Source organism: Tachysurus fulvidraco, chromosome 18, assembly GCF_022655615.1.
Source record: "Tachysurus fulvidraco isolate hzauxx_2018 chromosome 18, HZAU_PFXX_2.0, whole genome shotgun sequence".
Classification (NCBI taxonomy): domain Eukaryota; kingdom Metazoa; phylum Chordata; class Actinopteri; order Siluriformes; family Bagridae; genus Tachysurus; species Tachysurus fulvidraco.
Window position 1 is genome coordinate 3853145 of NC_062535.1, and position 11996 is coordinate 3865140.

The 11996-nt window shown below is 37.3% G+C and overlaps 1 long non-coding RNA gene across 1 annotated transcript in view; it reads left to right on the forward strand.

Annotated features, from left to right (window-relative positions):
* Positions 1-7003, forward strand: part of LOC113648673 — an 8280-nt gene extending 1277 nt beyond the window's left edge. The window contains exons 2-3 of the long non-coding RNA XR_003441981.2: positions 1594-1791; positions 6849-7003. This is a non-coding gene — a long non-coding RNA (uncharacterized LOC113648673). The remainder of the gene's footprint in view (positions 1-1593; positions 1792-6848) is intronic.
* The last annotated feature ends 4993 nt before the right edge of the window (positions 7004-11996 follow it).

An 11996-nucleotide genomic window follows, 5' to 3' on the forward strand; every position in this document is an offset into this window, starting at 1 on the left:
CTCTCTCACATTCTCTCATTCTCTCTCTCTCATTCTCTCTCTTTTATTCTCTCAATGTCTCTCTCTCACTCACTCTGTCTCTCTCTCTCTCACATTCTCTCTCTCTCTCTCTCTCTCTCTCTCTCTCTCTCTCTCTCTCTCTCTCTCTTATTCCCTCAAATTATTGGCCCGATTGAAACACAGAACACAGCTAAAGAGATTGCTGAAACTAATAAAAGTTAGTAGTGGGGTTCAGTAACTGTATTTTTTAAACCTGGAAGCATAGCGGTGAAGTAGCATCTTTAAGGAATTGATCACTTAAACATTTAGTGAAATCAGACTGTAAAAAACAACAGTACATCTTGCGGATGTGTTTAACGGTGAAAATAAGAGCATCTAAACACATGCTATATGAAGAGACCATAAGGGATTGGTACTAAACAGCTCTGTAGACTTAAGAAACCCCATTATGTTTGAGGCTAATTGGAAAGAAAGGTTTTAGTTTGATAGGAGCTTAAAGTTTGGGCTCTGGAACAATGAAAAAGCTCCTGTGTCACCAAGTATTTTCATCAATGGATTTTTTCCTTCCCTGATGGCACGGGCATATTCCAAGATGACAATGCCAGGATTCAATTGTAATCAATTGTGAGAGTGGTTCAGAGAGCACAGGACATCATGTTCACCCTTGGATTGGCCACAGCAGAGTTCAGACCTGAATCCTGTTGAGATTTTTTTGGATGTGCTGGAGAAGACTCTGTGCAGCTGTCTAAGTCTCCTATTATTAATGCTGGGCAGAAATTAATGCAGCTCAGGAGGGTAATAAATGTTGCATAAGTTTATCAAAATGATGTCACAGCGAATATGGGACACAATCAAAGTAAAAGGCCGCCAAACAAAATATTAGTGTGAGACTTCTTAAAATTTTTGGCTTCCCAACAGTATTTATAAGATGTCCTTATCTGTTATCTAGTGAATTAGTATCAGCATGTATTTATTGACAGACTTTAACCACTTCTGTGAGAGGCTCTGGAGAAGGGCACCTACCAAATATTATTTAAAAAAATGAAAATGGAACGAGAGACTAAAATAAAGATGTAAAATAGACAGAAACAGGGAATGCGGTAGAGACTGAATAGGATTTGTAAAGAGACAGTAATATAAACTTTATTAGAAACAGGAATAGAGATTCTAACAGAGACAAAAATAAAGATTAATAGAGATTGTATGAAAATAATGGAGATGATAAAAAAAGATAATAATAGGGACTATGTTAGAGATTGGAAATGTAAGTGTATTAGAGACTGTAGAAAAAATAAAAGGAACTGCAATAGTGACAGTGTAACCCAGTTCTTGTTCCTTCCTGATCTGGGCCATGGAAACCATTCTCACACCATGCATAGACGCAAAGTATCGTCATCTTAGCCCTGCATAACCAAGCCGTTAGTTATATGCTCTGCTCTTTCTTTGTATGTTGGATTTGCACTTTCAGATTGTTCCACAGGCTGATTATTTGTTGCCAATTTGTTATTGTTTGCCATTTGTTATTGTTTTGGATTTGTTTGCTCTGAATCTCATTAAAGCTCTTCTGATTTACCGCATATGGATCCTACGTAGCTGTCACAGGATGCTTCACCTATTGAAGTGGATCCAGTGGACCCCACTCAACTCCAGCCCATCATTAATCAGCAAGGACATGGAATAGCTGCCTATATGCAACAACTGGAGGTTAACCATGAGCGATAACCATAAACAATTGCTCCAAACATCTAACAAGCAGCTGCTTCAGGTTCTAGCTAACCCTCCTGCTACCAGGTATGATTATGTGCATATGGCGCTGCCCAAAAATTGGATGGTGCTGCTGATAACCACAGAGGAATCCACCACCAATGTGAAATATATTTTATTAACCAACCTGATTCTTACCCTGATGATTTCGCTAAGCGTGCTGTTCTCATGACCCCACAACCCAAGTCCTATGCGCTTTTCTTATTCATATTGTTTTTGTTTGTTGCTTTTATTGTTTTTTTCTATGTACTCTGTCTTCTACTTCTCTTTCTGGTACTGTTGTTATCAAATCAGTCATCGTGAACCTATTTGTTACTTTCTATCTCTTTCTTCAACACCTTCGAAATCTTGTTTCGTCTTGCTGCGACTGTCACTAATGGATCAGAACAGATAGAGATGTTTAGGTGAGACAGACTTCATCTTTGCTGTGTGTGTCTGTGTCTGTCCATCTGTGTGTTTGCACACGTACGTATGTGCATGGAGAACAAACATACTCTATACAGGCATCGGTTTAACAACAATTTCGCTTTCTCAAACACTCTGGACTTCCTCATCAGATAATAGATGAGCTCGCTTATATGTAAATGAAGTGAACACAGACACACACAGAGTTTGACCATCCGCAGCTCCTTCCTCCTTAATCTTCACAGCATCTCTCTCCCTAGTCTCACTTCAGTCTCTTTAACACCGCATTAGTGTGTAATGTTTGTGGTGTATCTCACTCTGTGCCGTCCATTCAAGCACCAAACCTCTACGTCCAATCAAACTGGATTAAATCAGACTCTGGTTTGTCCTCTATTTCTTTACCTTTCTTTCTTTTTTTCTCTCTTACACACAAACACACACACACACACATTCATTGTACTGACAGGTTGACACATCTCTCCTCGACTTCTGTGACAGATTTCTTAGTGTCCGTGAATAATGATCAGCTTAAGCTCTGCTTGCAGCTCTCTTTGCCCCTTTATGGATGGACTATGATGCTTCTAGGACAGTAAAAATTACAAGATGAGACTTTAGCTGTTACTGCAGTCTGTTTGATCACAAGGTGGATTTTTCTGTCATTTAAGCTTTTTATATACCTCCTAAAGTATCTAAGAATGGCAGAGGATGTTGAACAGAAACAACTCAGACAGTTATATGTCAAAACTCAGAGTGTTAGGATTTTCCTCGATCCGTTCTTCAAACATGTCAAAATTGTCAGTTTTATAAAACTTTTTTTTTTTCTACAGAAGAATATTTTCCCATTGTAAATTCAGTGCAAAAGAATGCCAAGTTATCTGAGGTAAGTTTAAATGTTAAAGTCAGTATTTGCACAGAAAAAAGTTGTATTTAGAGTCAAGTTACACAAGTGTGAGTATGCAAGTTGATTTTGTAGGATGCAGGATGACAAATGATTAATGAACAAATGATTAATGCCTTTTTTTTGTCAAATGCAATATGAAATAGTGTTCAGTGTGTGTGTTTAAGAGAATCTTTATCAGAGGGCAACCCGGAGCCTAGACATAAAATCTCAGACCCAAATGATTTCTTTCAGAATTACTGGCAGATTATAAGCATCTCTACTGAACAAATTAATGAGTCTGTTTGGTGTTTGTTCTTTTTGTCCCGACCCACAGGTAATGATGGCAGTTTGTTGAGTAAACTGATGAGCAAAATGTTTGTACTGAGTGACAGCATCACCTGGTGAACGAGGTGCATGCGTGCTTAATTGGGTGGCCTGGTATCGATTGGGAAAAAGCCAGCTAGGAACCCTGAAAGTAAAACCTAATTAAGTGCTCCTGTCATCGTGTCCCATTAGCCTGACAGAATAAAAGGGTGTGGGGGTGTTAAGCAGCAACGTTCCTGCATCCCAATGCTGTGTGTGTGCTTTCCTGATAAGCAGAGCTCCTAATTTTAATGAAGGTAAACAAGAGCTAGCTGACTTCACATGTTTTAATTAGAGGCAGGTTGAGCACTTAGACACACACGACTGGATGGAGCCTGGGTGTTGCTTCTTCCTCATCACAACTCTTCCACTTTTTTGCCTGTCACTATCATGTTTCCGCACTTACTGTGATAAATAGCCTCGCTCAGGGTGCGTCATAAACACAAGGTTAATTATTTTTAGGAAGCAGTTTTTTCCTGAATCTTTCTAAGTCTCATTTATCCTTTTTGAGTTGGAAGGACCATCTTCCCTCCTTTCATTAAAATCTTGCTTTCTTTCAGGCTCTTCCAACCTTCTCCTCTTAATCACTGGTGAGTTCTGGAGGTTAACCATGAGCGATACCCATAAACACTTGCGACAAACTTTCATTTGATCAGGCGAGCAAATAGGACTGAAGTAAATGAACCCAAGCTAAAACAGGGTAAAAGGTTGCAAGGACCTCCTGAAGTTAAGGGGATAGAAATGTGTTGTTTTAGTTAACAAGCAGGGTTGCAAGCAGTTGTCATACTGTACGTATAATAATTAACAATAGTATTCACATGCACACGTCCTCAGAAAAAAACATTGTCATCATCTTTAATATATTTGGTATTGGGCTCAGCGTAGCTATCGTGAAATGAAAATGTAATAACAGCATGTGCACTCTTCACAGTCTGTCTAATATCTGTGAAGATTTGGAAATAAACCACTGCGAAGAACCCGACACAGTGGCAAGAATCAGAGTGTGCTGATTTATATTTCCTTCAATACTCTCATATTCACAAGGACACATTCTTCACGCTGCACACTGGGACAGTTACAGATGTACAGCACAAATCAAAAGACATGTCCGAGAGAATGAAAAGATGCATGGATCAGATTCAATCTGAAATGTACAGGCTGCAATGTAAGCCACAGGTTTATATGAATGTGCTTCTTCATATACATCGGTTCTATAGCCAGACAGATAGACAGTCAGATAAAATATATGTGTGTAATGGTTGATACGTTAGTTAAGTAATGCTTGGTTAACATCAGAGGTTGGAGTAAGTCACACGTGCAAGTCTCAAGTCATGAATGTCAAGGCAAAGTCAAGTCGAGTCTTTTTTTAATATTTGTCAAGCAAGTCTAAAGTCTCAAATTTGCGACTTAAATCTGACTCGAGTCAAGTCATATGACTCAATCCCCCATCTCTGAGAAATTTAACTCAAGTCCATGTCAAGTCTCAAGTCATGAATGTCAAGTCAAAGTCAAGTCGAGTCTTTTTTAATATTTGTCAAGCAAGTCTCAAGTCTCAAATTTGCGACTTAAGTCTGAATTGAGTCAAGTCATATGACTCGAGTCCCCCATCTATGCTTAACATTTATGAACGGAGTGTCCAGTGTCTGTGCTTTGTAAAAGCCCGCTGTAATGTTAAGTTTTATGATCCTTAACAGTGTACATAAAACTTTCTATCTACTGTATCTATGCAAAATTCATGTACAAAACAAGTTTAAACAGAAAAGCTCACTCCTCAAATGCAACATGCTGTTAGTTTATCATTTATCCGTCCTCTGTTGTTTTTGCCACGTGAATTCAGAGTAACAGACGGTCAACTCAATTACTCTGATCAGTCAGCGCTCGCTCAGGACTTCGAAGGCTCAAATTTAGAGAAAAACAAAGCAAACATACTAATTGTTCCCTGTATGATTGAGATCCTTTGATGATTAACGTAAAACTAACAGAACCATGTTCTTGTTTTCTCTCGCTTGCTGATATTCCAGGAAACTGTACGGGGAAAAAGCCCAGCTGTGGTACACAATCCATGAACCTAGGAAAAAACATGAACAAAAGGACCTTTTCATAATGCTGTGGTTAATTAGAACTGCATACACCTCATGGTTCAAAGAAACTGTGCTTTTACTGACGGGTATGAGTCAGTGTTTAGAGGATTATGTCTAGAAGGGTAAGATATATGTGTATAATCACAATGCAGCTTTTTCAATACTGCTACAACTATAGAGCTTCTTTGTAGAGTCATTAACAATATCTCAGTGCTGGAGGACATCATAACGAGTCATGAACTGTTTATAGATTTCACACACACACACACACACACACACACACACACACACACACACACACACAGTGTTTAGGATTTGTGGGCTGCTGGTAGGAAAACAAGAATTATTTCATACGATGTAGTACCTGCAGGCCCAGTGATAAAAGTAACGGCTGTGTATTAAAATATAACACTAAAACTAATTAAAAGCTTGAAATTGTCTTGACATGTTAACAGATTGCAGATTTAATTTGGTTTTATTTTTAAATTATTATTATTATTTTAACTATTACAAAAGCACATGTAGGGACTGCTGCCTAACAACTGGGGTTGTTAGGCAGAATAGCAGAAGCTTTGACCAACAGCAGGAAGTCTTTGTTAGTTCCAAACCCAAATACACACATGCTGGTAGAAAATGTTCGCCTGTTAATCTTCCTATGATAAAGACAAACACGCAGAGGTTTACCTGCACACTGAGTGCACATGCCAGTCAAGCCATGAATCAGCAGCCTTCACAGTTTTTCATATTTGTGCCAAAAATTCATATCACCCTAAAAAAAAAAGAAAGAAAACTTGACACTGGAGAAACCTTTGATGAATATTTAATAATCATTCCCTTACAGACAGTGAACAAAAGACTTGTAGTCTCTGTGCATGCCTAAAAAAGGTTCAGTTCAGTTACAGCTTCTGATCAGTCATATTAGAGGCTTCATCAGCACTGTGATACACATACATATACTTTCAATTCAGTTCAAGTTTATTTGTATAGCGCTTTTTACAATGGGCTTTGTCTCAAAGCAGCTTTACAGAACAAAAACATAGAATAGAAGTTAAACATAAGGAGAAATACAAAGAATTAAAATAGTAAAAAAAAAAAATGTTATACATATCGTTCTTTACAATACTGCTCGAAGAATCCTAATCATCCAGCTTAACTGTCACGGATTTGTCAGGTTCTCCCCTCACACAGCAAACTAGATCCTCATCACCTGAGTTCTAATCACCGTCACCTGGCATCCCTCATTACCTCACCACATAAAAGACGCTCACTAACACACACACACACTGTCCGGTCTCGTAAATGCTGGCTACGACTACATGCTGGATCTACTAACATGACTCTCTCTTTTCTACCAGTAGTTTCCCGAGTTCGTCGTCCACCGAAGGATCTAGGTATCGTCGGTTTGCATCCTATGACCTGGCATGTGTGTGTTGGAGCTTCACTTGGCCTCATCCACCCTCACTCACTTCATTCACTTCTGCTTTTCAATAACCTCTGTGATTTTACTTTATATCTGCCTCCGTCTTCTTCTGCCCCTGACATTGACAGCACATTAAAAGGAAGTATGGTTATGAATAATAAACGCCTGTACAATGAAAATTAGTGTATTTGCAGGTATTTAATGTGAGTATCCTCTGAAACTTCATTTCTTCATTAGTTTCCTCACCACACACCTATCTAACTGCTAAAAGTCCTGAAAAATAGTGCTATTGTTTTTTTGTTTTTGTTGTGTGTGTGTGTGTGTGTGTGTGTGTGTGTGTGTGTGTGTGTGTGTGTGTGTGTGTGTGTGTGTGTGTGTGTGTGTGTGTGTGTGTGTCACACTGCCACCCATCACTCGAATGAATACACTGTTACAGCACTATAATTACACTGTCAAAAGCTTATTCATCAACATGATGTTCTGGTAAAAAGAAAAAATAATAATAATCAGAAATAATCACTTTTAAACCCATTACACTGCATGCATGTCTAAATCCCAAAATAATGCATAGTTTTAATAATCTCTTTAATTATAATCAGATTATAATTAAGGTCATATTAAGATCACTTGAGGACTGTGAAATTATTTAACAAGGTTCTAGAAGACTTTGTTCTTTCATCTGATGTTTTGTCAGTCATGAAAAATTGTCATCATTCACTTGCTGGTGTGTGTGTGTGTGTGTGTGTGTGTGTGTGTGTGTGTGTGTGTGTGTGTGTGATGGATTTATATGTGAGCTGGTGTAAGTTCATTAATGCACTGCTGTCACCTTCATAAAACATGAACTGTACATGCACACATGAGCAAAGACTCAATTTACTGGAGAAGAAACCTCAGAAGAAACCTCAGACCTCAGATTGATGAGCATAAGGCAAAGATATGATATTGTCTGTGTGTAGATATTTTCTGAACATGTATGGAAGGAGTCTCCGGAGTCAAGTGCTTTGGAATAGTTAGGTAACATAAAGAGGTAAGTTAAAATGTGACTTTAAGTTAAATTCATCTTCAGGACAAGTTTACAGGAATAACGGTTTATAGTTGCTGTAAAAAAAATAACAATAAAAAATAAATAACAGGAACAGGAACTGGTTTCATGGATGTCCGGCAACAATAAATGAATCTGTGAACAGACAAATCTTTTACAAATAGCTTGTGTGTATGATGAATTTAACACATCTGGACACACAGTAATAGGAAAAGAATCAATTTTAGGTTCATGCAGAACTTTTCACTGCACCGAGTTTAAAGAACAGTTCAGCTCCACAAATAATGTGAATTTTACTTCAGCATTGTTAAGGTTTTAGTTCCAAATAGTCAAGGCTTTTTATTTTATAATCACTTTCATGTAAGCTTTAAATGTCATTGATAAATGCACACTGAGAACAGGACAAAGGGTCATCTGATCATCTACAGTGCTTTCCTGTTTAGCCCCTGGGTTTTAAATACCATCAGAATTCAGCAGACAGCTAAAGAACTTCAGTGTCTAATCTGGTGTTGCACTAAATCTTGTTCCGTGGCAGTCAGACCTCAAGAGTAGAGCTATTAAAGCTAGAAGAGAAGCTTGATAAATGGGATAAATGTGTGCTGACAGCCCTTGCTTCCTCTCTCCAGTGGATGACTGAAGCTCCATGGTGCTGAATGTTAAGTGATGGTCGAGCCCATGGAACATTGTTAAACCAGAAAAAAATCCTAGCACAGAAAAATATTTTGATTATCGTCAAATTCATTTACTACATTTCTTTATTGGACTTTTTTGTTGTTGTTGTTATAAACAAATAAAAGATTTTGAAGCATATTTGCAGATATTTTTACTGAAAGGTGGAAATTGAGTTGTTTTATTACTTTATTACTTTGTTTATATCGGTGGATTAAAATTAGTTGAAATGTTTACCAATAAGTTTAATACTTGGATATTTTGGAATAATAATCTGATAATAAGAAACCTTAAATAAATGTTACATTATTCAACCTGTTTTTTTTATTATTTCAAGCATTACATTTTCTCATACTTTTTTTAAGGAGAAAAATATATATTTGAAAAGAAAACGGCTATTATTAAGCTTGAAATTAGATTTTAAAAAGTTTAAATGTCGCATACTTTTGAGCACACAAGCCTCTTTTTTGTGAGCCAATGGAAAACATGTGGTGGAGAAGGAGATGCTAATGAAATGATTTTGATTACTTCTACTGTACACCAGACGCCACTTCAGACGTCTGACTCGCTGTTTATTACTGCTATATCTGAAAGGATTTTTTGTTTTAAAGTGTTTCCACATGTATGCATGGCAGGAAAAATAAAACATATTTTTTGGCGTTTTTTTTTTTTTTTTTTTTTTTTTTTTGCGGTTTCTGTCCCATAAGATCTTTCTGTCTTTTTAATTCCTTTTATTTTTATTAGTGCTGGTTTCCTCAGTGTTTCACCAAGTCCTGTATCTTAGCATCTAAGAATTCAGAGACATGTTAGAACATTTCTAGAACTTTTGTAGACATCTTGTAGAGCTTATGATGAATCTGTATTCTGCACTGAAGCCCGGTGTAAGTCTGATTAAATAACCTCTCGTGTGCTTTAATCAGTCTTAATCAGAACTTCATTAGAACATTCAGGATCATTTGCATTGCCTAATACTCCCAGATATAACCCTAATCATTGAGGACTGAACAAATTTAACAAGACGAGTGAAATCTGTCTGTCTGTCTGTCTTTCGTTATTTTATCCTTTACCTTGACAGTTTGAAGAATCCCATTGTGAATCTCAGAATAGAACTTTGTTTCATAGAAGATGGTTTTTGATGCATGGAAAACTGAAAATACTTGTCATTCATTGTTCCTTTTTTGTTCCTTCAGGAGCCCTTGTGTAGATCATGTTTATCATAATTGGAATAATTTAGAAACTCTTTAGTCACACAAATGTGTTGCTTTCGACTGTGGGAAATCACACCAAATGAAAACTTAGTATGTGAAAACCCTTAAACATGATTGAAGACACCGGCAAACGGTTTCCAAACAGAAATTTTTTTTTGGCGGTTATCAGAAGAGCAGCGCTAAGAGATAAGGATACTGAGAGTGAAATGGAAACAAATCACTGGCAGGCTGACTAGCAGGCAGGCAATGGCAGTTTACAAATCAATTCCACATGACAGGTTTCACCTCTACTGCATGTTCAGTGTCATCTACCTTATTGAACATAATGAACACTGTGTGAGTGAGTGTGTGTGTGTGTGTGTGTGTGTGTGTGTGTGTGTGTGTGTGTGTGTGTGTGTGTGTGTGTGTGTGTGTGTGTGTGTGTGTGTGTGTGTGTGTGTGTGCACAGAGAGACCAGAACAGCTTCAATGCTCCTTACCATTGATTCTACAGATCTCTGGAAATTTACTGGAGCAATGAAGACAGTTTCTCCAAATGATATTCGTTCAAATAATGTGTTTGGATAAATGGATAATATTTCACCCAGACAAACTGCGGATGTTCCTTGCTTGCATTCCGGTCAGGGTTATGTCCTAGCGCTACACTCTTCTTAAACTACAAGTAATGTGACTGCGGCAGCCTGCACCACCTAAATACTTAAATACTCCTCACCATCTCTCTCTCTCTCTCTCTCTCTCTCTCTCTCTCTCTCTCTCTCTCTCTCTCTCTCTCTCTCTCTCTCTCTCTCTCTCTGTACACTGTACACTTTTCCTTCCACTCTGAAATAAACCCTCTGACATTTTTGTTATTGCTACACAACTCAATCAGCCATGTTCTAATAAGCTAGACTCATTAGTTTCCTACAATGAATAAAAGCAACATTCACAACCCTCTGAAGTACATTTTCAATGTTTCTGGCTCCAACATGGGGTCATATTTCACTTCCAATTAAGTTCTCATTTCAGCCTTCACTCTTATACTCATACTACTAATATTCTTCTCAGTAATATTCTCATTAACAGCTTTTATGATTAAGCCACACTGTTGATTAAAGGAAATGGGGAATGCAAAGTTAAATGGATTATTTTTATTATTTCTTTAAGGTGCTTAGTCATATTTATTAATGAACATGATTTAGATCTAGATATAAAATGAATTCTTGATGGAATCCATACACAGCTAATCTTTTATGTGTTGTTTTTTATTTTATATGTCGACTTACACATGACTTGTGTAAAGAATAAAACACTATCATGATGCCAACATCTAACAGTTTCAAGTGTGTTATTTCTGGGTTGTTTTTGTTTGTTTGTTTGTTTGTTTGTTTGTTTCACTTTGATTATTTGACAGAACTACACTTGAGTTACTAAAAAACATTCATTAGTTGCCATGAATCCCGAACCTGTCACGGGAAGGCTGAGGTAGGTCACACACCATGGATGGGACACACCAGTTCCTCACGCATACCATCATAGGCGCAATTTCGATTCGTCCATCAGTGGTCTACAGAACCAGGAAACACTGTGATCGTGATGCAGAACATACCGCATCCTGCCGCATCTCAAAACATCCATCACTTTTAAAATCCAGAAGAAAGTCTATGCTGTAAAAAGTCGATTTGTAATAGGAAATATTTCCTTAGCTCCTCTGAGAGCTGTGCAGTAGCTGTGTAGAACTTCAGAAAGCCACCTAAAGCTATTATTATTTAATAACTACATATAAAAGGCTTTTGGATTCCAGCAGTGTGACTGATAAAGTTATTATTTAATATTATGCTACAGTGACAAAGGTGGAAACATTCAACCGCTACTAAAACTTATAAATTGTTTCTGGTTGAAATCTCATATTCTTCTTATTACAGAGTATGTGATGTGTGTTGGATGTAGTAGAAAGTACTTTGTATAACCTGTCTTGCATTTATTTAGGATATACGGTACATTGAAGATGATTAGGAATATTTTAGAAGGGCTATAATGTTCCTTGTATTTTAATGTTAAAATGGTAAGTAATAATGGTGTTCGTAGATTATTTTTCATTTAGTGGTGCTTCCATTCACATGCTAAAAATCTATTTACGTATTATACAGGGTTCCAACGAAGTGACATCCAAAATTCCGTATGTATTC